This window comes from Protopterus annectens, chromosome 1.part2, assembly GCF_019279795.1.
Source record: "Protopterus annectens isolate FY-2018-M chromosome 1.part2, PAN1.0, whole genome shotgun sequence".
Taxonomy (NCBI): Eukaryota; Metazoa; Chordata; order Ceratodontiformes; family Protopteridae; genus Protopterus; species Protopterus annectens.
The window spans coordinates 1,130,423,307-1,130,448,124 of NC_056727.1; positions in this window are offsets into that span (position 1 = coordinate 1,130,423,307).

The window sequence follows — 24,818 nt, forward strand, 5'->3', positions numbered from 1 at the left end:
AGCAGGCAGAACATGTCTATAATTTAATGTACTATTTTTGTATGATGTCATAAGAAAATTATGAAATATGGTACTGCTGTGCTCTGCTAAGCTCTGCTCATCCAAACAAAGCACTGCATAAACATGGTAATGGTTACAAATGCTTGTGCACTGCTAAACATCGGTAAAACCATGGTTGTGTGACTTTTCGCACTGCACACTTCTGCTTAGCTGATTTGTGTGCTGCTAAGTGATGTAGTGCTTTTTTGAATGTTGCTCAATGATGGGTAAGGGCGAGAAAACAGCCTATATTAAGCACATTAGGCAGAAATTCTGCAACAGTTTTTGGAGAATTAGCTACCTTGGATATGGTAGGTGGTGCTGGTGAAGGTGAGTGCTTTTGGGCACAAAAGTGTGGTATTCAGAAGTCCAGGGTCATGGTTGAGCTCCTGGTAAAAAAACATAAACTCAGGTTGATGCAGGACAGTTTCCAGGACTTGGAGAGCAAGGTGGAGGCCTGGGACTGGTTGGCCAGGGAACTCACCAGTGTTACTGGTATCCTCCACACAGGTGAGAGTGTTGTCACCATTATGATGACCTGAAGATTAGAAAGAGGGAAACCTTGGACACCTGGGTCCAAGATGCTAGAGCAGGGAATGCCCCACAAATATGTAAGTAATTTTTCCTGTTTTTCCAGTATGCAAGCTGAATGTCTGCAAAACTGGTATACATAATGGTGTGCTTCTCTCCCAACAGCTGCAGCTGAGAGGGCTCACAATGTCAAGTCCCATGCCAAGTGCCTAGCCAACATGTGACATTAGTGTGGTAAGCACAGATGTATTATGCTAATGGTAGGACAATAAGCAAGAAAAGGTAAAGCATTTGCTGCAATAAAGTATACACAATAAAAACTGTAGTGCAATAACTGGGGATGTACAACTGTAATGCAATAAATGAGTAATTAGAGCTGTAGTGCAATAAATGAACAATAACAACTGTAGTTCAATAAACAATTTCAATGACAGTAAGCAAAATGGTGTACAGCAGGATTGTGTTGTCATAACCATTGCAGTAGAGCTGTATGCATTGTCTATAGTAAGGTTACTGCAGTCAAGTGTAACACTGTAATAGCTATAGAATGCAAAACTAATGAGCTGCAAACTGTATTGCTTAACTCATAGTGCTGTCCAAGGCTGTCTCCAGGCCAATATCGGTCACATAATGCTCACTGTTCCTCCTATGTCAGGTAATAAAGGTATAAGGGTAAGGTAGCCCACTCCATGGGTAGATATTGTGTGTGGACATCACCGATATTTCATTGCAATACCAATAAAAAGTGTTCACAAAGCATTGTTGAGTCTAATTGGCCTAATGGTTAAGGTGTTTACCTTACAAGCACAGGGTACAGGGTTTGATTCTCACATGGGGTAACTGGCTAGGCTTAAAATTGCCTGAAAGGGCAGCTAGCCTAGTACTAACCTATGAACCTATGAACCTAAACTAAAGATGTATTAATATATGCAGTATGGTTGTATTGCATACATCTGTGTTCTACAGTCACTGCAGTCAATTATAATACTGTAATAGTTCTAGAATGCAAGAAATATGTCCTGTAACTTGTACTGCTCAGCTCATAGTATGGTTCCAGGTTATCTCCAGGCCAGTATCAGTCACTCAGTAGTTGGCAGGGACTCAGTAGATCAGTCTGTTAAATGACTTGTAAGCAGCACATTTTTCCACACATAATCCAAGGTTCAAATCCAGTGTGTGGAGAACTATATTTTCAGTATCAGTCACATAATGCTCACATTTTCTCTCCCCCCAGGAACAAAAGATATATGGTTGAGGTAGCCCATATTATGAGCAGGCAATGTGTTTAGATTTCACAGTATTTTAAAATCAATATGAAGAAAGTGTTCACCAGCATTGCTGATTCATAAATAAATCTGTTTATATCTAGTATGGCTGCATTCCTTGCATGTCTGTACTAAGTTGCTGCAGTCAATTATTACATTATTTCAGATGTCCCCTGCAGTTACAGCTATTGTGTTCTATCCCCATGCCTCCAATTAAGCCATGACAGCTGTCCAGTTTTTGCACTGTACACAAACATGCCTCTCAAGTGTCACAGTTTCTTGTAATGTAATTAAAAAATGTCTACTCCATCTGTCACAGGATTACCAGAGAAGGACTATGTGGAATGCAGTCTACTACCAAATCTGCTTACAGAAAACCTCGGTAGTTATATAAGTCCACATTGTGTGAAGCTGTTCTCTGCAGTTGTGTACCTGCATTTGTCATTGCTTGGCCCATACTGACCCATGCTAACAGCTTGAGGGGTATGTATGTGCTACATCAGCTATAGGATAATTGTGCTTACTGTACTAAAACTGACACGACACACCTGTAGAGTATGTATTATCAGTGTTTTCAGGGATATAATCTGCAATGCCACTGATGAAATGTTTTTCTCTGTCTATCCAACCCTTATCTTCATTTATTTATTATTGTTATTATTATGATTTAATATTAGCATATGTTGTTACACTAACTATATTTTTGCAAAATGTGATGTAATACTGTTATGTGTTATTATGATTCACTATTAAAATACTTTGTTAAACTGACTAGTTTGTTGCCCTTATGGCTTGCTTCTTACTGGCATGCTGTTGCCATACTGACTATTATGTTATTTACTATTGTGTTATGCATACTATGCATTAATATGTATTTGTGTCAATTAAAATGATGTTCCATTCTGTTAATACTAACAATGGTTTGGTTATTACTAACCTTAACCTATTGCTATACCTCTTTCACCACAGCACGTCATGGTAGGCTGGTTCTGGCTGATCCCTTACCCTGGCTCAACTGGAAGTGGCACTAGGTCACAGCACATCTAGGACTCAGACCAGTAGTGTCCCCTCTTCTGCTCCTCTACTACCTGTGGTCTTGGGTATTACCGCTCCATGGGATGGGGCCTGGCCCCCTTCTATGAGCGGTGGTGGAGGGGGTGTTGTCATCCAGGGTGAGCTGCCAGTCTTGGTATGCAGGAGAGTCTTCCATGAGTTTGACCACTGACTGCACCAAATTGAGGGCATGCTGGCTGACCTGATGGGGCAGCCTCATCCTGGTGCCCAGCCTCTAGCACTGCCACCCTCAGGGCAGTGAAGAAGAGTGCAAACAGTCCCATGGGTGGGGATGCGAGTCATGCTGCTGCTGTCTGGATGCATATGGGACTTGGATTCCACAACACCCTCCTAACCATGGTGCTCATCCCCCTCATGTGTCACACACCACCCCTGTCTGCTGTCTTGTCTGCCTTGTCTGTTTGCAAATGCATCCTCACCTACACAACTTACCTCCCAAAGATCTACCTATGTCCCTTCCCCAACATTCCACTCTCACCTTAAAAAAAAAATGGCACCTGTACAAAAAAAAAAATGGTCCCATACATAGCTCTTCATTTTGCACATGTGTTCACTGGACACATATAATTTGGTCCAATTGGCTTGAAAATACCTTTATGTTGTCCTCACCCCTCTCTTTGTGGTTGAGGGTTTAAAATCATATACAAATTCTGTCAAAGTACACAGTTGTTGCTGTACAAATGGATAGCTATGGTTCTGTCTTACACCCTTCTGGTACATCCCTACCTGCCTTTCTCTATGTTTTTCCCCTGCTTGGATCTCATGTCTACACTTTCCCATCTCCCCATTTTTCTTGCCATTACATTTTTTAGCACATTGCTGCGTGGCACACCACATCACGTAGCTTTGTTAAGCTCAACTATATAGGGCTATATTGATTATATGTGTCCTTAAAATTATATTGCAAATTTACAAAATAAACACCTGTCCCATGTTTTGGATCCAAGACCATCATACCTGTAGACCAGTGCATTAACCTGCCACACCACGGAACTCTTACTTAAAACAGGTGGTTTAAAAAACATAGTAATTGCCAGTTACAATCATTAAGCACATTTCAGCAGAGCTGCACACCATGCTGCACAAATATGAGTAAAACTTAATGGAAAACATGGGAGTGTTTCTGGGACTCTGGTGCAATAGTACACCACTGCAAAGCCAAAGACATAATAATGGATGTAAGTGAGGCCTTTGATAGCAGGTAAATGTGCCCTTATATCAGGACATGTAAATAGACACATGCTAAGGAATTAATGGCAAAATACATGTGCAACTGGAATCCTGGTGCAGAAATGCATCCATATAAAGCCTTGCACATACTGATGGATGTAGAATATGATTGTCACAGCCTGTAGGTGAGCACATATTTCCTGCAAATACACTTGTTTCAGCAGTAACTCAGTACCTCAGTTTGTTAAATGCCTTGTAAACAGTACATTGTAGCCATACATAGTCCTGTTTTCGAATCCAGTACTGTGTAGCACTGAATTTTCAATATGGTGAAGCCAGCAATTAATGACAGAGTCATGCACTCTTGATCCACACAATGCATGTGAAATAGATTGACTGCTTTTAACTGATGGAAGTCACAAGCAGGTAGGAATGCACTTCATGTATCCCTATAGAAAATGTATATTTGCATAAATTGTCAAGTCACGCAGTAATATGCATTCACAGAGAATGTTAACTCAAGTTCTGCGAATGAGGGCCACTAATATCAGAATGCACCACACAATAGGTTCATAGGTTCATAGGTAGATACTGGGCTATCTGCCCGAAGGCATATATTAGCCCAGCCATGTTGTGCAGTATTCACCACCACTTTGGTTAGTTCCCTAGGCCCTTGATCTAGCAGATAGTACCCTTGGCCCCTATCTAGTAGATCTGTTGGTATGATCCCTGGTGTGAACTTTCTGTTACCCATCCACTCGTCAAGGTTCCTCTTGAAGAGTGATGGTGAGGGGCTCTGTCTTATGTAGATTGGGACCTTGTTCCATAGCAAGGGAAGCCCTTGCGAAGGAAATCTATCCCTCCAGCATATTCTATTCATTGTTGTGCTGAGGTTTATATCCCTAGAGCATGTAGCTCGAGTGGATTTGGGTCTGCTAAGATGGAGCATGTTCAACAGTTCTGGGTTGGACATGGCTCTGTATGTTAGACAGAGATTGCCTCTGAGAAGGCGGTATGCAACAGAGAAAAGCCTTCATATTTTCAATCATGCTGCATAGGGCAACTGTTTGAGGCCAGTAATCCTCTTGGTGAGGTACCTCTGTGGTCTCTCCAGCTGCTGGAGATGCCTAGCCAGGTACATTCCAATTGGTGCATTGTACTCAATAATGGGTCTGATGAGGGAAGAGTAAAGGGGCACCACTACATCCTTAGATCTTAATGCAAACCCTTTCATGATCAGATGGGTCACATAGAAGGATTTTCTAACCACCTTGGCAACATGGTTATTAAAGGAAAGCTGACTATCTACTTGGGTCCCTAGATCCCTTATTACTACTTCAGATTTCAGGGGGTTACCTCCTATGTGGTAGTTCGTGGGTACTCTGTTTTTTCCAAAGGGGATTACTATGCATTTTTTAGCATTTAGCTTGAGACCATGGCTTTGACACCATGCATCAGTCTCGTTAAGGCCCTTCTGGAGGATATCCATGTCGGCCGGAGACTCTATTATAGCACCCAGTTTGCAGTCATCCGCAAACTTGATCAGCCACAGCCCTTCAGTGCTTGCCTGTACTTCTGAGAAGTATATGCCAAACAGGGGGGGCCCCAGGACAGAGCCCTGAGGCACACCACTCATTACTGGTCTGGATTCGGACATAGATCCTGCTACTCTTACTTTGTGGGATCTGTCTGAGAGCCAGTTTGTGATTCATCTTGTGACGTAAGGGTTTATGCCCAGGTTGGTGAGCTTATCAATAATACCTGAATGGGGAATGGTGTCAAATGCTTTAGCAAGGTCAAGGTAAGCTGTGTGTACCTCCTTTCCCTTATCTATAGCCTGAGTAACTGTCTCAAAGAAGTCCACCAGGTTCAGGAGGCACGATCTGCCCTTGACGAAGCCGAACTGTGTGGGGTCAAGTGTTTAGAGGTTCCCAATCTCTCCATTTATGAGTTCCATAATGATTCGCTCCATTTCCTTACAGATCAGACTGGTCAGGCTTATTGGTCGGTAGTTCCCAGGGTCGGTTGTGGGCCCACCCTTGTGCAGCGGAACCACCGTTGCTCACATATCCTGTTGAGAGGTTGAGACTGAACAGGGTATTCAGATGCAGGGTTAATTCATTTTGGAGCTCGCGTATGACACAACCCGGGACACCATCTGGTCCTATGGAGGCAGTGTTTTTAGCTTTAGATAGAGCCTTATTAACCAAAGTATCAGTAATAATTGGAGTTACACAATCCCCTGGAATAGTAATAGGCCCTGTAGGTGGTGTGGGGGCGTACATTTGCACTGAACCTGTCAGCCAAGATGTTGGCAATGTCAGTGGGGTCAGTGTATTTTGTTCCATTTTGTACTTGTTCAGAACAGAAGTGAGCTTTGCCATTTAGGTTTTTGACGTAACCATAGAAGGCCTTATGGTTATCCTTGGCATCCTTGGCAACTTTCATTTCAAAATTGCCTTTAGTTGACTTGATGAGGGCCCTCAATTTCTTACTAAAGCTGATCAGGGGAGATTTTTCTACTTGAGATTTGGCCTTTTTTTGTATAAGTCTCCTCCTTTTATTGTATAGTTTGCTTAAGGCCGGGGTCCATCAGACTGGTTTCTTCTTGCTTGAGGAAGGAGTCTTGGTTTTATTTGGGATAACACGGTCCATGCAATCCTGAAGATGTATATAAAGTGCCTTGGTGTAGGATCCTGCATCCTGGATATCATTATCCTTCTGTAGGGGGATAGTGAAGCTTTTGACTTCTGGCACAAGTAGTTTGAAGTTTGCTTTGGAAAGATTTTTTACAATGGTTTCTTTGACTGGGGGAGGTGGAGGGGTGAGGATGTCTAGGGTTATCAGTTTGTGGTCTGATCTGACCAGAGACGGAGTGATAATGGCTGTGGTACAATGGGTGCCCATATTTGTGATGACTAAATCCAATATGTTGTCCCCTCTAGTGGGAGAACATACCATTTGTTTGAGGGCATTTGAATTTATAAATTCTATGAACCGCTGGGCATAGGAGTTAGAACTTTGGTAGTTCACCCAGTCTATACCAGGGTAGTTGAAATCATCCAAAATGATGGTGTTGGGTAGGACCTTTATATTTTCCAATGCCTCAAGGAATGCTGAGTGAGCATCTTGGGACATAATGGGCGATCTATAATGGGCTACAACTTGAAATGTGGTTTTGCCTGCTGATAGTTGCGCATGGATGATCTCTGGGGCATCTTGCTGCGCCACTAACCTGGAGATGTGGGTATCCTTGATGAATATGGATACACGTCCGCCCTTTGTACTGCGATCTGGTAACTGAGGCCAGAAGGTATGATATGAATTGTAACCTGGTAGTGCTGGGGGTGCTCTCTGGAGCCTTGAACCAGGTTTCTGTCACTGCAAAAACATAGATTTTCTCCATACTGAGGAGTGCCTCGAGTGTGTGCATTTTGAGGTTGAGACTTCTGGCATTGAGTAGCATTACCCTTAGTTTTTGGTTACCTGTGCTGGTTACAGTGGTTGGTTTGTCCTTTGAGCCTTGCCTAAAAAAGGCACTATGGGGATGGCAAGAGCATTGGCCAGTATTCGAAAGCCTAGGGGTGACAGGTGCAAACCATCTCTGGCGAAACAGCGAGGCTTGTCTATCATGTCATCCCAGGCAGACAGACACTGGATCCCCTTAGAATGACACCAGAAGCTTAGCCAATTGTTGAAATTGATCATTTTGTCTTTGTATTGTGGTATCATTCTAGGTGAAGGTAGTATTCTACTCAAGGTCAGGGTCATACCAGCTTAGGCTACATGATTAGAGAGCTCCTCAATGTCTCTTTTCATGTAGTCCAGGGAGGTACATCTTAGATCATTCACACCATGTACAATGACAGCGTCATACTTGTACTTGTTCTGGAGTGACCTAAGTGCCTGTGTTATGTGGCGGATCCTTGCACCCGACAGGCAGCTGACAGTAACCTTCTCCTTGTTCAGCCTGGTGAGTGGAACATCTGTGTGCCTTACTATAAAGTCTCCTATTACTAGTGTGTTAGGTATAGTGTTTTGCCTTAGGGGCTGTCGTGAGGCATACTGCTGAGGTGAATTATGTGTTTTCTGGCTTGTGTTTGGAGGTGCAGGTTGCTTGCTTGTATGCTTTGGTGGGCACTGTTTCTTTTTCAGATTTGTACCTAGTGCCTCCAAATATGTTTTTGTGTATTTATGTGTATGTTTTGCCGGTGCTTGTTTTGTAGATCCATGTGTGACAGGTGGTGTGATGCTAGTGTGTCTTTTCTCCTCTTGACTGTCTGTTACACTCATGGGTTGAGAGCGCTTTGCCTCCAGTCTGGCTGTGTATTTGCATCTCTCACAAGTGTTTGTGTCTAGAGGTAAGAGGAGAGGGTTGTCTGTATACATGAGACAGTTGTGACATTGCCTAAGGATGCCCCATTCCACCAGCTGAACTGGAGAGTACACCTAAAGCTGACCTCTGGACATGCTTGAAAAAGTAAATTTCACTTGTCTTGTGGACAATCGAGGGTCTTATGCTGTATTATAATAGTGCTGTCTAGAAAATTTGGAAAATAATAGTGCTGTTTAGGAGATTTGGACAAGTGCTGATTTGGGTTATGCAAGTGCTGCAATAAGAGCAGTTGATCTGAAGCACTTGAGCTGAGGCTTGCCTAGTTCTAAGGGAAAATTTGCAGCGCAGACTTTGTGGAGCCACGAATAGTATAACCCAGCTAACCGGTGCTGCCCGATGCTGCTCTGTGCGCAAGACCGCTCAAAAAGAGAGTTGCAGGGTTTTAAGAGAGAGAGAGATCAAGGAGCTTGGAATTGACCCAAAATGGCCAATAAAACTACAGTTTCTAGGCAGTAACCGCTCCTACAGGGACAGGCAGGCTGCTCAGTGTTAACCACTGCCACTGGTGAACACAGAGACTTCCCTTTAGCCCAAGTAAGCACCGGCCTCCAAGAAACTTACAAACAGTTCTCTGTAACTGAACTTTTTTTAAATTATAGAAAGTGGGAAAATAGCAAGATTTTTTTTTTTTGTTTTTGTTTAAGGATAGCAGAGACACACAAGTAGCAAACTAGTCAGAACAGTGCAATAAATGACCCCAACATGTGTGTGCTAGGCCAGAGGCAGGTAAAATGCAATTTTAAGAAAAAAATATTTTAAATTAAGTGCAACACAAAAAATGCAATAAACAGGCTCTAGGTATGTTCTAAATACTGTTTCTAACACAAATTTTGCAAGCAAAAAAATACCGAAACGTAGGCGGCAATGCAGTTTTTCTAAGAAATAAATCAGAAGAAAATACTTAAAATCTCAAAAGTGGCTCCTTTCTTCTCTCAGCATTTTCTCCTCTTGGTAGGTGCTTCAGCAACAACTATCAAGCCTGGAAAGATGCCAAAACCACACGGTTGCAGGGTTTTAAGAGAGAGAGATCAAGGTGTTTGGAATTGACCCAAATTTGCCAATAAAACTACAGTTTCTAGGCAGTAACCACTCCTACAGGGACAGGCAGTCTGCTCGGTGTTAACCACTGCCACTGGTGAACACAGAGACTTCCCCTTTAGCCCAAGTAAGCACTGGCCTCTAAGAAACTTACAAACAGTTCAGAACAGCAACTCTGTAACTGAACTTTTTTTAAATTATAGAAAGTGGGAAAATAGCAAGATTTTTTGTTTTTTTTTGTTTTTGTTTAAGGATAGCAGAGACATGCAAGTAGCAAACTAGTCAGAACAGTGCAATAAATTACCCCAACACGTGTGTGCTATCCTTTCATAGCCACAGTGCAGATTATCCCAGCTGAACAATGAACATACACATTTGAAGTCCCTGATTGTAACAAGGACTGCCCTCATGCACACTGCAAATTACTACCAGACTGTAATACATGGCCTGGCAGATGACCAAATGTTGGACATATTCACACACACGCACACACACACACACACACACACACAAACTATATATATATATATATATATATATATATATATATATATATATACATATAGATATATATATATATATATATATATATATATATATATATGTATACATACACACCCCATCTTGCTCAAGGACACACCAAACATGTTGCCCAGTAGTCTGTTATTGATACCATTGCCTAACACACTTTCCTTAAACACATGCCTTCATTGAAGTGTAGAGGGTACTCTCACTCTGGGCCTGGCTCTGCAACAAGACTGATACAGTTCACACAGTTACTCCTACAGCTTGTTGTCCTCCAAAATGATCATATTCTCTGGCTATGTCTATTACCTGCAGCAGTAAGTACGGCCTGTAGCACACCTATCTCTATGTAAAGATGTCTGTTGCAAACCTACTCTCTGTGACAATGTAGTATCCTCACCCTAGGAATGTCTAGCACAATATATCAGTAATGGGCCCTAATCTACATAAAGGCCTTATATATTCCTCAAGGGATGAATGTCATTGGCTGATGATAGTGCAAATCAGCTGTGTTGGCTGCAATTAGTATTTCAGAACCACAGACTGGTTTAGAGGTAATTGCCTGCTGCTGGAAAGCAGGTTTAAAAGGCAAGCAGCTGGCGATAGGAAACTATTCTGTATGAAACCTTCCTCACACAGAGCATGCCATTGTGGCAACTATACTATCACCACATATCAACACAGGAGTACTGCACTCCATCAGTTATGCAAATGTTTTTGTGTACAACAGGTTGCAGATGGGTGAATAGACTTACAGGGAATAGTGATTACACCAGTAAGCCTGTCTTAGACCTGTGATAAGGACATGTCAGTGACCTCCTGCTGTCTTACACCTACACAAGATGTACAAAACATCAAGGGCGCATCGTCCTTTGTCATTGTGGCACACTGGACTCATTGGACTGTCCCTTTATAGTGGTTGTACTATTTATATGGCATTGTCGTATTACATATTATCTAGGGTTTGCCCATAGGGACACACCACAGTATACCTGAGTGTTGGATGCAAGATAATACAGCACTAGCTGTCATGGCACTCATGGAAGTAAATGATTATTGCTACTATCTCAGTCATATCCACACACTTAGTTTGCTTGCACACTTTGGCGTATGACATGTGTGAGCAAGCAGTGGTTAGTGCCAGCCTTTTACAGCCTTGCTATATCTGTACATAGTGTACATCCACATATGTGATCCTGTAATGTGTTCCCCTTTAGTTGTCTTTCAGGAATTATGTACCATAGATGCCATGCACCCTTCTTGGATGAAGAGAATGAAATAATACTGCAAGGACTAGGGCAACATTAGCACATCCTACTACCCAGAGGGAGACAAAACAGGGAACAGCAGGCTGCATTGTGGGGAGACCTTGTAAATGATATGAATGGCATGGGCCAAAAGACAGTACACATGAGCAGGTTCAACACCAGGCAACTGACATGATAAATGCTGCACGATGAAGGGCAGCAGAATTAGCCAGGGCTCATGCTGTCGCTGGTGGAGGCCTGCAGTGGAAAAACCATTCTCAGCAACTGAAGAATTCCTGACATACCTAGGCACACACAACAGCTCCCAGGCATCCATCAAACCATGCATTGTAGAGGTGGGTGCCACAGTTTCCACAACTGAGGAGCATGCAGGTAAGCTTACTGTGATCAGCATTGTAATAATGTAGCAGTCAGTGTGTCAGGCTGTAGATACTTTTATGTGGGGGTCAGGTCTTTGTTCTTTGGGGGGGCTAAACTCAGTTATACACTCATATGCAGATTGTGACCAGTACAATAAGTAACACAGTGACTACTGCAAATCTGAGATATATGGAAGTATTACCTTCTTCTGCTGCAACATGCGGTGGTACTGACATTACCCCACCCTCAACTTTTCACAGGTCTGTCAGGTATTGCTCAAGGCCATGGTCCTGCTCTTAGTAAGCATGACACTTGTTTTGCTAAGGAACAATTAGATTCTAGTATGGTTAAGGGCCAGAATAATGTTCTATGTAAACATAATTATGTGTGTAAACAGCATAGATTGTTTTTAAATGCCAGTCTGGAACAGGTACCTAAGGTTTTTAGAGGGGGTAGTTACAGGAGTGCAGTTCAACAAATAGATAAACTTTGGCAGTTATAGTTAAGAGCAGATAAGGCTCCTTGTTTAAATGAGGCAAGGAATCTAAAATGCCTTTTAAAATACAACAGGTTGAAGGTAAATACATTAGGCAGTGAAATGTGTTTTCCATATATTTGTTAAGAGAGTTGTACTGAGCTTTTATTTGCTGCTTTTTCAATTATAGTGTCATACTGAGTAATTAAAAGGTAAATATTACTGGCCATGTTTTACTTGAGTTACTTCAAGTGATTGTTATAAAGATCCTGAGTTGAATTTGTATTTTGTTCCAAGGCAGAGCTTTGTGGACGAAAGCGGAAAAGAAGGTTGTTTGACCACTAATCCATTTGTGGGTCTTCATAGTTATGAGTCTTAGATGCTTTTCCTACACAATAGTGAAGGTATTAATGTACTGCTTTTTTCTTTCTTATTGCAGGTGAGCATGGGGGTTGGTGTCTGTCCCCTAAACAACCTGATATCAGTGTCTCTTTGGAGTATGATGATGATGGTGACCACAGTGAGGCAGAGGTGGGGGTGTCGCAGGCTGAATCTGTCCCAGAGATAGACATCCCTCTTCTGCTCCCATTGTCACTGCACACAGTCTGTATGCCCACACATACCCCAGAGGCCACAGATACTGGATAGTCAGAAGGTGGAGAAATTGAATAGGAAAGTGTGGCAACTATGGCTCCAGGAAGAGTAGACACTGGCCATAGCCAGAAAGCTGTAGAGGTCCCACACAGGCAGATTGACAAGGATTCTTGTAGGAGGCCTGCTGTCCATTCATCAACTGTTGCAGGTGTCACATTATGGGTCATTTGGTGCATGCTTTGGGCCATCATGGAGGCACAAGCACATTCTGAACAGAACACCAAACATATGCTTAGGGTTATGGATGCAGCAGTCTGACATCTGTGACTGCCTCCACCACATTGGGGACACCCTGGATTGGTTCACTGATGAAGTGGACAGACAATGGGCTGAGACAGTGTCTGTCTTGGACCACACATTGTCTGTGCTAGAACGTGTAGTTGGAGTTGAGAGTTGGACCTGTGGACATAGGGCAGCAACACCATCTGCTGAAAGTCCACATGGCCATGCACACTGATTCTCCTGTAGTGGCATTACATCCAGTGCTACCGAGAGGAGTTTGCTGTCCACACCATGATGTGGCAGGCCATGGGCTCATGGTCCTGGTTGGTCCTGTGGTGGGCATGATCCCAGCAGACAGCAGTCATCATCAGGTAATAGCACCACTTCTGACCTTGGGCATGGAGGTGCCAGTGCAACTTCTGGCAGAGCCAATTCCTGTGTTCGGGGCCAGAGACAGTGAACTGTCAATTCTACTATGTACAGTCCAAAGCTGTCCAACATATACATGTGTAGAGCTCGCACTGAGCTTGACTGTGTATATACACACACACACACACACACACACACACACACACACACACACACACACACACACACACACACACACACGCACACACCACTGAAAAATGCAGTTCACCTAAAGACACACAAAGTACCTCTACATGGTCCATTTTACATACTCCTGTCAAAACTCACACACATGCTGTCTACCATTGGGCCAACCTAGGCCTCCTGCACCTTCGCACATAACCCTGTGCAAGTGATGATACGTGCGCCACATCCCTGTCATCCTTGCCATCAATGAAGGGAAATGAAGCTATGTATCTGATGCACAGGGTGACTATATTAGCTAACATGTACTTGTGTAATGCAGTGTTTGTTCACCATGCCACTTGTAGTAGTTAATGACAGAAACTGTATGCTGGCATTTGTCATGAGTACGCAACATACATTTGTGTACCTTATGTTGTATGATGTTGTATTGGCTGCATAGTTACACAATGACAGGTGGACAATGGGCCTGTTTCTGTTTCTGTTACAGGATCCTGTTGGGATAACCTATGGATAGAGAGTGGAAATAAGGCAGTACAGGATGGTATGTCATCACAGCAGAAATATGTCATCAGCAAGGTACAGCACTATAATTACACGGCTCCCTAGGTTCATATGTGTATAACAGGCTAACAAGGACAATGGCTGCATTCAGCATACTCCTGCATCCCTAATCTGTGAGAAGGTCTGCTACCCTTGATCAGTGCCACCAAAGTTATGGCAAGTAAGACATCTTCAAGCTGTGCTGATGGAAATGACCCATCTACATATATCCTGTGTCCAGTACCAACAGTTGCCCAACAATAGTTATTATTGTCATGTTCTGCATCCCAATGTGTAACTTGCATATGACATGTGTCACAGCAGATGTATGCTTTACTTGTATGGGTGGGGGGGGCTATTTCATGTACTGCTTGTGTTACATACCTGTCTCACCAGCATGTACTATGCATACCACACTGATGTTGCCGGTGTGTAGAACAGGTGAGACATGTGTTAGTCCTGTCATGGATACATGGGAGGTACACAGTGGGAACTGATACCTCCCTTCGGAGACAGACTACACATGCACGGCCTGACATGGACTCCATAGGACTTGTTATCAACACTGTGCTTGTTGTACTATGGAACCTATATGGCTGCTACAGTTGTACGGTATGCCTGTGTAGTATACCATTGACAGTCTGGGATGTACATTCCAAATCTGTCCCTAGTGGTTGTACAACAGTGAATGCATCCACATCTTTCCAACCAGTGACAGTCAAAGGCTACATTACTCTATGTGTCCATAACTCCATGTGTAATGGCTCGACTGCGTGCGGTGTGTGAAGCTCTACAATATTTTGTAGGGGTGTATGAATCCCCCACAGGATAGTACTGTGCAGTCATTGGTATTTAGTCATTGTCAGTGCTCAGACAATAACTGACTGTGTCTTAGGCCATCCTGGATAACTATTGGTTCTGTGTCGGATTTTGTGACAGCTCTTGATATGCACTCACCTGCTAATGTACTCCATCAGAGGTCAGTGACAGTGGTTGTGACTGCAGAGAGGGAATAGGTAGAATGGGTATGCCAATAATGAACTCCACTGGTGACTGGCATCATTGCAGCATGGGACTCCCACAGCTATGTTCCCTTGGTATGACTGTCAGACACTTGCCTTGCCACCAGCTGATATAACACTCTGTACATGACTTACACAGTTTCTAGCATGGCCTACTGGCCTAATATTGCCGTACATGTTGTCAGGCCACGGTTGGTGGAGTGACACTTAGGTCTGACATCCATTGCATAGTGTAACAGTCATGGGACTCCGCCGGTTACAATCGATAGGCATGATCTGTCCTTCAGCAAAGGTAACAGTGTTCAGTCCAGTGTCAGTAGGTGTATGACAGTGGTAGTGATCCTATCGATGCTTACCCCTATCATGGCATTTCAAGTGATAGGACTCAGAGATCTGGGGACACTGCTATGCACTACATGCTAGTTGTGCTCTGTGCAAGTAAGTATTGCAGTTACTGACAGCATGTTGCAGGAAGACAGTCATGCAAGGTGCCTGTACAGAGCACAAACATATTATGAAAGTGTAATATGTACACACTGTGTTGCTTAGTCATGCTGTGGCTCACTTGCCCAAAGGATGGTCCAGGTCTTTACCTACAATGCTCTGGAGCAGTGCCATGACATCCCCACACAGGGAACCAACCTATTGTATCATGTGTTTACCAATATAGGTGACCACTGCAGCCCCCTAATGTGAGGGCCTCCCAGGTGGGATCTGGCCACAGATCATGTTCTTTGGCATTATCAGCACATACCCCCTTTACAGACAATACAGACATATATGTCAATAAAACGACATAGTGTGACTGCACATCCCCCTGCAGATGGGACAGGCAGTTATGCAGAGCTCTACACCCATGCATTATGCCAGCAGCATTAGAACTGCATGAACTTGGCTGTAAAGGACCAGTGGGACATAGGCTTGTCATAGCTCACCAAACCTGAGTGGTGGACAACTGTCATTAGCAAGCTGTGCAATAAGAGGTGGACATTGCTGTGTCACAGCTGGGATGAGGGTGCCCCCCCCCAACATGCAGACACAACCTCCTCAGCTAAATGAAGCACATAGTGTTGCTGTGATGTTGTGTAGACATGGTAAGTGACAACATTAGCCACCCACACAAAGCAGAGCCACAGCGCACAGTTGAGTTACATGTGTAACCTCAGAGGACAGGGCCAGAATGTTGCTGACCTCAGATGTCATGATGGCACACTTGATTGGTCTGTACTCACACCTAACCTGTACTGCCACACTTTCTGCATCAGCTACACTCCCTTGTCCCCACCACATGTGATACATGACATTCATGCAACCTGTCCCATAACTGTCATATTTACAGACCGGTCTGTAACTGGCCTCTCAATGGACCATACATAGCATCTATTGAGCACACTAACATTCAAGGCTGCATCCCAACATGTGATCTCACAATGGCTACTAATGCCATTGGGAAACTCTTGCAATCTAACTTATACCACTGGCTGCACACCAGCTAAGTGGACAATGGCAACTGTTGCACCCTTGCACAGAAGTGGTGCATCCACTGACCAACATAACTATAGACTTCTTTGTCTAAGTATACATGTCTGCATCATGGAGCTGATCAGCACATATATATATATATATATATATATATATATATATATATATATATATGTGTGTGTGTGTGTTTGTGTGATTTACATATAGTTGACTGTATATAGTCTGGATGTGTGACAGGTAGAGCATGACTGTTAGACATGGTGGGAATTTTCTAGGCAGTCACCAAGGATCTGGATGAGGGTACATCAGGATGTACAACCCCAGACTGAGCCAAGCCATTTGACTATACCCCCATTCAGGCAACATTTACAAAACACCCAGTTAGGCATTCATGATACTGTCATTGTAGGGGTCATTAAGTAGCCCATTGATGGCAGGCATATGCAACATAGAGACATCTGCCTCCAATAGATGATCTATAAGCAGCAGTCCTCAACAGGGCACAGTCCTGGGCCCTCTTCTGTTTGTAATCCATGCAACCACAATACATGCGACTACTGAAAGATTGTGGCTAACAGTGTTGGCTGATGCCTGCACATTGTGAGCACTCATAGAGTCTGTGAGTTATGGTAATAGCCTACAAGAGGGTATTGATGGGCAAATGCCTGTTGAAATACTAATGGCCATAACCCCCAAGTGAATATATATGTAGTACAATTTCCATCAGGTAGACCTATGTACCTGGTAAGAAGCACAATAGTCACACCATATGCTGTACATGCTCAGGGGTGAAAGAACTAGGCACACAGACCTGGCCACACAGGTATACACCTAATGTGCCTCAGATCACCATGTCTTTACAGTGGTATTACAAGAATCATATGGCATAGCTGAGCCCATATTCACCAGTAAGATAAATACTCTTAACCTCCACATACCCTTCCCTCAGTATGCCAATATCTGAGTGCAATGGCCAGTTGTTGACATACCTTTCCAAGCAATACTGGCAATTACACACAAGAGTATGGTACCTCACAAGGACAATTCATGTCTTCAGTATGTGTTCATTGGGGATCATCTGCAATGAGTGTCATTGTCACCTGTAGCATATAGAGTACTCAGAGGTGATCTTTGCCTTGCATACAAGGCAATGTGTGACCCTGCTTGATTGTGTATGCTGCCTATCTGTAGGAAGTATAGTAAATGTATGACTCACTATAAGGACATTAACCTAGTATATGCCATTAGTACTACATGCTTATGGGAGAGATTTGTCTAGAAGACTGAAACACACCCTTGGAACAGAAACCTGCTTAATGGCACACAGATCACCTCAGTGCACCTCATCACATGTCATCTGTCTGATTGGCTGGGTAACCATCATCTCAATACAGGGTGTCTGCCTGTGTTCCTCTTTGACTGGGGCAATATGTGCTGATTCTGTAACTATGGGTATGATGATGTCTACAATTGTGAAGGCTGGATGGCCATTATTCTAGTTCAGTGCAAACATCCTATGGTTCCATAAGATGATGTAAAATAATTTAACAGTGACAGACAAACATGGCTACATTGAGGCTAGCAACACTTCCAATCACTGCGTACAGGACATGCCAAGGCACACACATAGTGCAAGTTGGTTGTGTGTAGGTGTGAACACTTCCCTATGTAATTATACATACTACAGATCACAGTATGTGGTATACACAACACACCTCATGTCTGCTAGTACTATCAGTTTAGGACATATTATGCTTGATGACATAAACAGGTCTTGATGTGGTCAGTTCTTTGGGGGGGGGCCACATCACCCACTACAAATAAAACACTGCGAAACCCTACATATGTCCAGGCTATAAAGGTCATGCTATAAGGATACACACACACACACACACACACACACACACACACACACACACACACACACACACACACACACACACACAAAGTGGGGCTGGAGTGAGATTAGAACCCCTATCTATCTAGTCTTATACACTATAGATCACAGTACTTATTGCATGTACCACAAGTCTGTTGTATATGTGATTGCAGGAACAGTACTTGTGCATTACAAAAACTAGGCTTGTGTTGAACAGCATCTATACCTGCAAGTGATACTGCTTCATACTGTTATCTCCATCTAGTATCCTAGCAGTGGGATAACTGTTTTTTATCCTATCTATGTTTGTACAGTTACCAATATGGCCATATGTGGCTGCTTGCAGTTACATAGGCAAACCTGTGGGCAGGGACAATGTGCCCTGTGCATAGATGCATTGACAACATTATAAATTACACCACCTGCTCACTTGTGTCTATATATGTTGTAACATTCAGCAGGCACAGGGGTCTGTGGGTAAGTGGATTATGTACTGTTTCACCCTTAGTTTGGATCCTTTGAGCTACAGTCTGTCTGTATGATAGTGCAGATTTACTCACCATTATTAGGGTATGTCAGACAATACAGACATCCACACACATATGTCTGTATGTAACAGGGATGTATATATAATTGTAGCTGTGTGTGTATCATATGTATATGTGTTATGTAGATATATTGGGTATATGTATCATTTTAATATATATATATATATATATATATATATATATATATATATATATATATATATATATATATATATAGAGTTCATGTCAAAATATTTCATCGTAAAACATTGAGACCAATCAAAGCTCAATGTCATCGTCGAAACTATAACATCGGTTCAAATCATTGAAAACTATAAAGCAACTAGAAATAAAATCCCACAGAGTTTTACTACATTTATGCAGGGCGGCAAGCCACCCCTGCACCCCCCGATGCAGGGGGCTTTGCCCCCACACCCCCTGTACATTAAATATACCAACTCCAATGTTGCACTACAGTGGGGGAAAAAGGTAATTTCCTAACTCAAGATAATGTAGTAAACAGTGTCTGTGATGTTATTTCTAGTTGCTTTATAGTTTTCAATGTTATGAGATTCGATGTTATGAGTTTTCAACGATTTGAGCTTTCGACAATTTGGTCTCGATGTTTTCAAATTCGATGAAATGATATTTCGACGATATGAAGTGGAACTATATATATATATATATATATATATATATATATATATATATATATATATATATATATATATATATATATATATATATATATATATATATATCAGTATATATCTATTTGACACTACTTAGCGATATATGTACTATGCATATGAGAGAGATATAGTGACAGATAGATATGTATATGTATGTGTCTGTATGTATAAACATTTATACATAACAGATTATTTTGATGATGGGGCAACAGAATTGCGATCATTTTAACTAAGTGTATGGGCATGCCCAGTGGGACTCTCAGTGCTTATAAAGTGACTCCAGGCCACACCTACCTGTACTCCAGTCTGAGATTGTGTATGTTGCAGACATTAACATCCACTCCTGTTTCTGTAGTACTGCACTTCACTCAAACTCTCCCCTGCATTCCCCAGCTGTGTGTAATACTTAATATATGACTGTGGTTATGCTTACACCAACAACAGACTGGCAATTTGCATACCTCTCAACTGTCCTGATATTCACAGAATGTCCAGAGTTTGCCTCATATGTTTGGTCTGTTCCTTATACATTTGTAGTATTCTGGTGAATTATTGAATATTGATGTCACTACATTATACTAATTACAGACAAACACTTGTGTTTCAGACTTTATATCCTTCAGAACATATGTAATAATGCAACACCTTTAATTCCAGCAACTTTCTAGGTTTATCGAAACAATATTTAAAATTTGTCCATATGTTTGGGAATCTTTCTGGCTTTGTCCAGATTTCTTGCACTAAGAAGTTGAGAGGTATGACAGTCTGTGAAAACACCAACATAGTACTGCCTTACATGCAGAAGATGTGAATAATTACAGATTAGAACCTCAGCACCATCACTTATGCTAGCTTCTCTAGTCCAATGAGCCACACAGGTCACCAGACAGAGAGAAGTCATTCATCACACAATCAACAGCATAAATATGTACATTGTTATCCTGCGTGAAGAGAGACATATAATGTGTGAACAATATCTATGTTACAGCTCTGAGATTGCCTAGTCCGCTGATATATCCTAGCTGATTTTCTTTTAAAGCAGTTATATGGGCACACTGCTCTATTAGGGATGGGGGAACAACAGCACATGATTAGCTTGGGTAGACAGTTTTCCAAATATCATGTGTGCCCACTGTTTAATATCTCCCTTGCCTGATGTTATGAATATTCCAACCATGAGGCCTAGTGAATATTAAGGAACACATACTATTGGACTAGGTATCTGTAGTCTCATGTGGATGTTACATCTGATCAAATAGCCCACTATATTTGCTTGCATAGCAGCAGATCCATACATACAATACCATATTACAGTAATCCTTACAATTAGTGTGTGGTTTAGAGACTTACCTTGCGAATGCAGCAGTTGACAGACCTGGAGTTCAGGGCTGACTGTCTGATGAAAGCAGTACACAGCCAATACACGGATAGGTACAGGTTGTGTGGGTTGCCTGGCATCAGCTCTTTTAATGTATGTATGTATGTGGGTAGGAGTAAGGTGTCAGTCCCTAGGGCCCTAGGTTGTCAGTGATTGTACTATGCATTGTGTCTTAACCAATGCCAGGGCATACTGGGCATTCCTATGTCTGCCTACAGGGACATCATCAGTGGCTCCTCCTCCAAGTCCTCCTGTGAGGGTGACCTATGCACTGGTGGGGGGCTGTCTATCCCTTTCATTTGCTGATCCTGCTGCACCTGTTTCCACAGGTTCATATTATGAAGCATGGCGCATACTGTGAACATATGTGCACATGTGGCTGGAGAGTACTTCAGGGCTCCACCAGATATATTGAGGGACCAGAATTGTGACTTCAGCAGCCCAAACACATGCTCTGTGATGTTTCTAGTTTCTGCATGGGCCTCATCATGGCATTCTTCCATGGGTGTATATAGTGTTCTTCCATGTGTGTGTGTGCATTTCTGATGGGTGTCATCATCCATGGTTTCAGTGCACAGCCAGCATTCCCCAGTAAATGGCCATATGGGATGTCCCCATAGCAAACATCTGGTGCAGCTGCCAGGGCTGCCAGCACACACATTCATGATAGTGCCCTGGGCACTGCACATGACTTGGCAGTTGATGGAGTGGTACCCCTTGCAGTTGATTCAGATTCTACCATCCTCATCGGGTGTTGCCTTGATGTGTACAGGAGTGCAATCTATGGCACCCAGTACCTCAGGGTAGTGTGCTACATGGCAGAAGTGTTTTATATTGCTGGTCCTCACCTCAGGAGTGAGGGAAAAATAAATGTTCTCACTGGCATGTTGTAGCATGGCATCCAGGAACTGGTGGAGTACCATGGATGCTGATGCCTGTGAGATCCCCATGATGTCCCCAGTTGGTCTTTGGAATGTACCTATAGTTATTATCCTAAGGGCTACACATACCTTTGTTTCTACTGGGATGGGTTCCTCTCTGTTGGCTCTGGGTCTGAGTTGAGGGGGGCAGAGCTCAGTGAGTTCTTGCAGTATGTCCCTGTTCAACTGTAGTGCTCTACAACTTCCAGCTCATGTAGCTTCTGGAAGGTTACCCTGGGCCTGAACACTCTTCTCCTTCTCTGACTAGGCCTATTGTCAGCAGTACCAGCAGCACTAACTTCAGCATCTAGCACATACAGATGTAGCAGACCTGCAGCAGTCCCTAGCATTCTTTCAGTTAAAATTCCCAGGTCTGTACTCCAATGGTGCAGAGTATGGGGGGAAATCAGATTGTATGGTGTATGCATACGTTATAGTGCTCTACTATAGGTAGTGCCTGCATGATTGGCTAACTATGATGCATTGCACCTGCCTCATGTATCATTAACATCATTTAATGGCCCAGTTTAAGTTAAACAAGGGTCAAAACTAATTAATGTATCATTGCCTTTTAGATACTCTTAGCAATGTGGCGCTCCACACAAACATGCACTCCGTAGGTAAACAAAGCCTAGAAGTCAGGGCATACCCCCCAAGACTTCCACTCTTAGCACAGTGGCGCACCCCACAAACACACGGAAACATGTGACCTGTTGTTAAACATAGCTTAGAAATCAGTAGAAAACCCCTCCAGATTTCCACGTTCAAAATGGCAGCGCGGCACACAAACAGATGCATCTGGGCTCCAATCAGCTGAGAAGTTCTTGGACACACCATCTCCTGGTGTCAGCTACCTCCTGTGTGAGCATCAACATGATTTTCTGCTTACATGACAGTGATATGCAGATATGATTACCACATTATGCTATTCAGTAAATCCACCTCATTTGCATATGGATCTGTGCTCACAACCTGGAAACTACACACTTCCAAGCCCTACCACGTTAGGAACAGCACCAATGCACCATTGTAGATACTCCATGCAGGGTCCTGTAATACATTTCTATCTCATAATATTAATTTTGTTTTTTTCCACTTTTTTATATTTTTTATAAGGCATGTTTCTGCACTGTGGCACGCCATGCAAACATGCCCAGATTATTATAAAAAAATATATTTTAGCATATTTTCTGTAACATTTGAGACACACAGATGATAGTTTCACTCATATCTGTATGTGGTATGCCATTTCTGTCCATCTATATACATTTTTTACAGCCCCTTTTGTCTGTCTACATTCCTGTACACAAAACTTTTCCATGTACACTATGGACACTAACACAGGGTCTGCAGGGCTGCCTATCTACTTGCTGGATCACTCTACCTGCCTCATTTGCATTAGATTCACCTGCTTATGAGGTGATATGCATGCCACAGAATGTCCCATGTTGGAGCATGCATACGCACCACCCAGCAGTGCTTACTGGATCGCATACCTGCTTACTTTCATGTAAGCAGCATGGCACATTGCCTACATGGTAAAAAAGACAGTGTAGGCTTTATTAAATCTCCCCCATTATATATTTGTGACTCAGTGTGCTTGTAAAAGTTAGATGCTGGTTAAACAGTAAGCCAAGATATGTTTCTTACTTAATATGGGAGATAGTAATACCTGAGGGGGTCAGTCTCTGTGATATTTTGATATACGAAAAGCATTCATAAAATGGTATGTCCAGTGGCTGTCTTGAAAAGTATATCAACTAAATCAGGAAGACAAAGGAAATACAGCGGTCTTACTTGTTGCAACACAGACAAATAGGGTAAAGTATAGTGCAATGTGTCTTTAAGAATCCCATAAGTCTAAGTTGCAGGTGGGATGTTACATGATCTTGTCTTGCTTAATCATTGCTGTCACTAGAACAAAATCACCAAGTGGCCCATATAAGACACTTTTTTCAAAGTAAAACAATAAAAACAACTCAATCAAAGAAAAAAACTTTTTTCAGAATTGACTTCATCAGATCTATTCAATACCAAACAAACAACACATGTTTACGTGTTAATCAACTAATTAGTGGTCTTAATTTTAAAACATTTTTGTTGACATACGGCCATTTAAACTATAGCATTGATGGTTTGGTTGCATTTAGTACTATCGGCCAGTATAACATTCATTTCCTCCAGTATAGAAATGTTCCACTGTTACACTACACTTTCATAGGTTCATAGGTTCATACTAGGCTATCTGCCCTAGGGCATTTATAAGCCTAGCCCGAATGTGTTTGGCTTTCGCCACCCATTTTAAATTAATTTTGCTATGCCCTTTTTCGAGGTTAGTATACTGTGCCTCTGTCTAACAGTGACACAGAAGTGATACCCGGGTTAAACCTACGATCTCCCATCCACTCATCAAGATTCCTCTTGAAGAGAGTCAATGAGGGACTCTGCCTAACCTGGAATGGGATTTTATTCCAGAGTGAAGGGAGCCTCTGGGTTATGAATCTGTCCCTCCAGCATGTCCTATTTATTTCAGTGCTGAGGTTCAAGTCTCTCAAGTGCATAGCTCGATGGGATTTGGATTTTCTGAGGTGCAGCATGTCCATTAATTCCGGGTTGGACATGGATTTATACGTCAGGCACAGATCGCCCCTGAACAGGCAGTATACCACGGAGTAGAGCTGGAGTTTCTTTAACCAGGCAGCATATGGCATCTTTTTGAGCCCTTTGATCCTCTTGGTGAGGTACTTTTGGGGTCTTTCCAGTTGCTGCAGGTATCTGGTAAGGTACATCCCAAAAGGGGCATTGT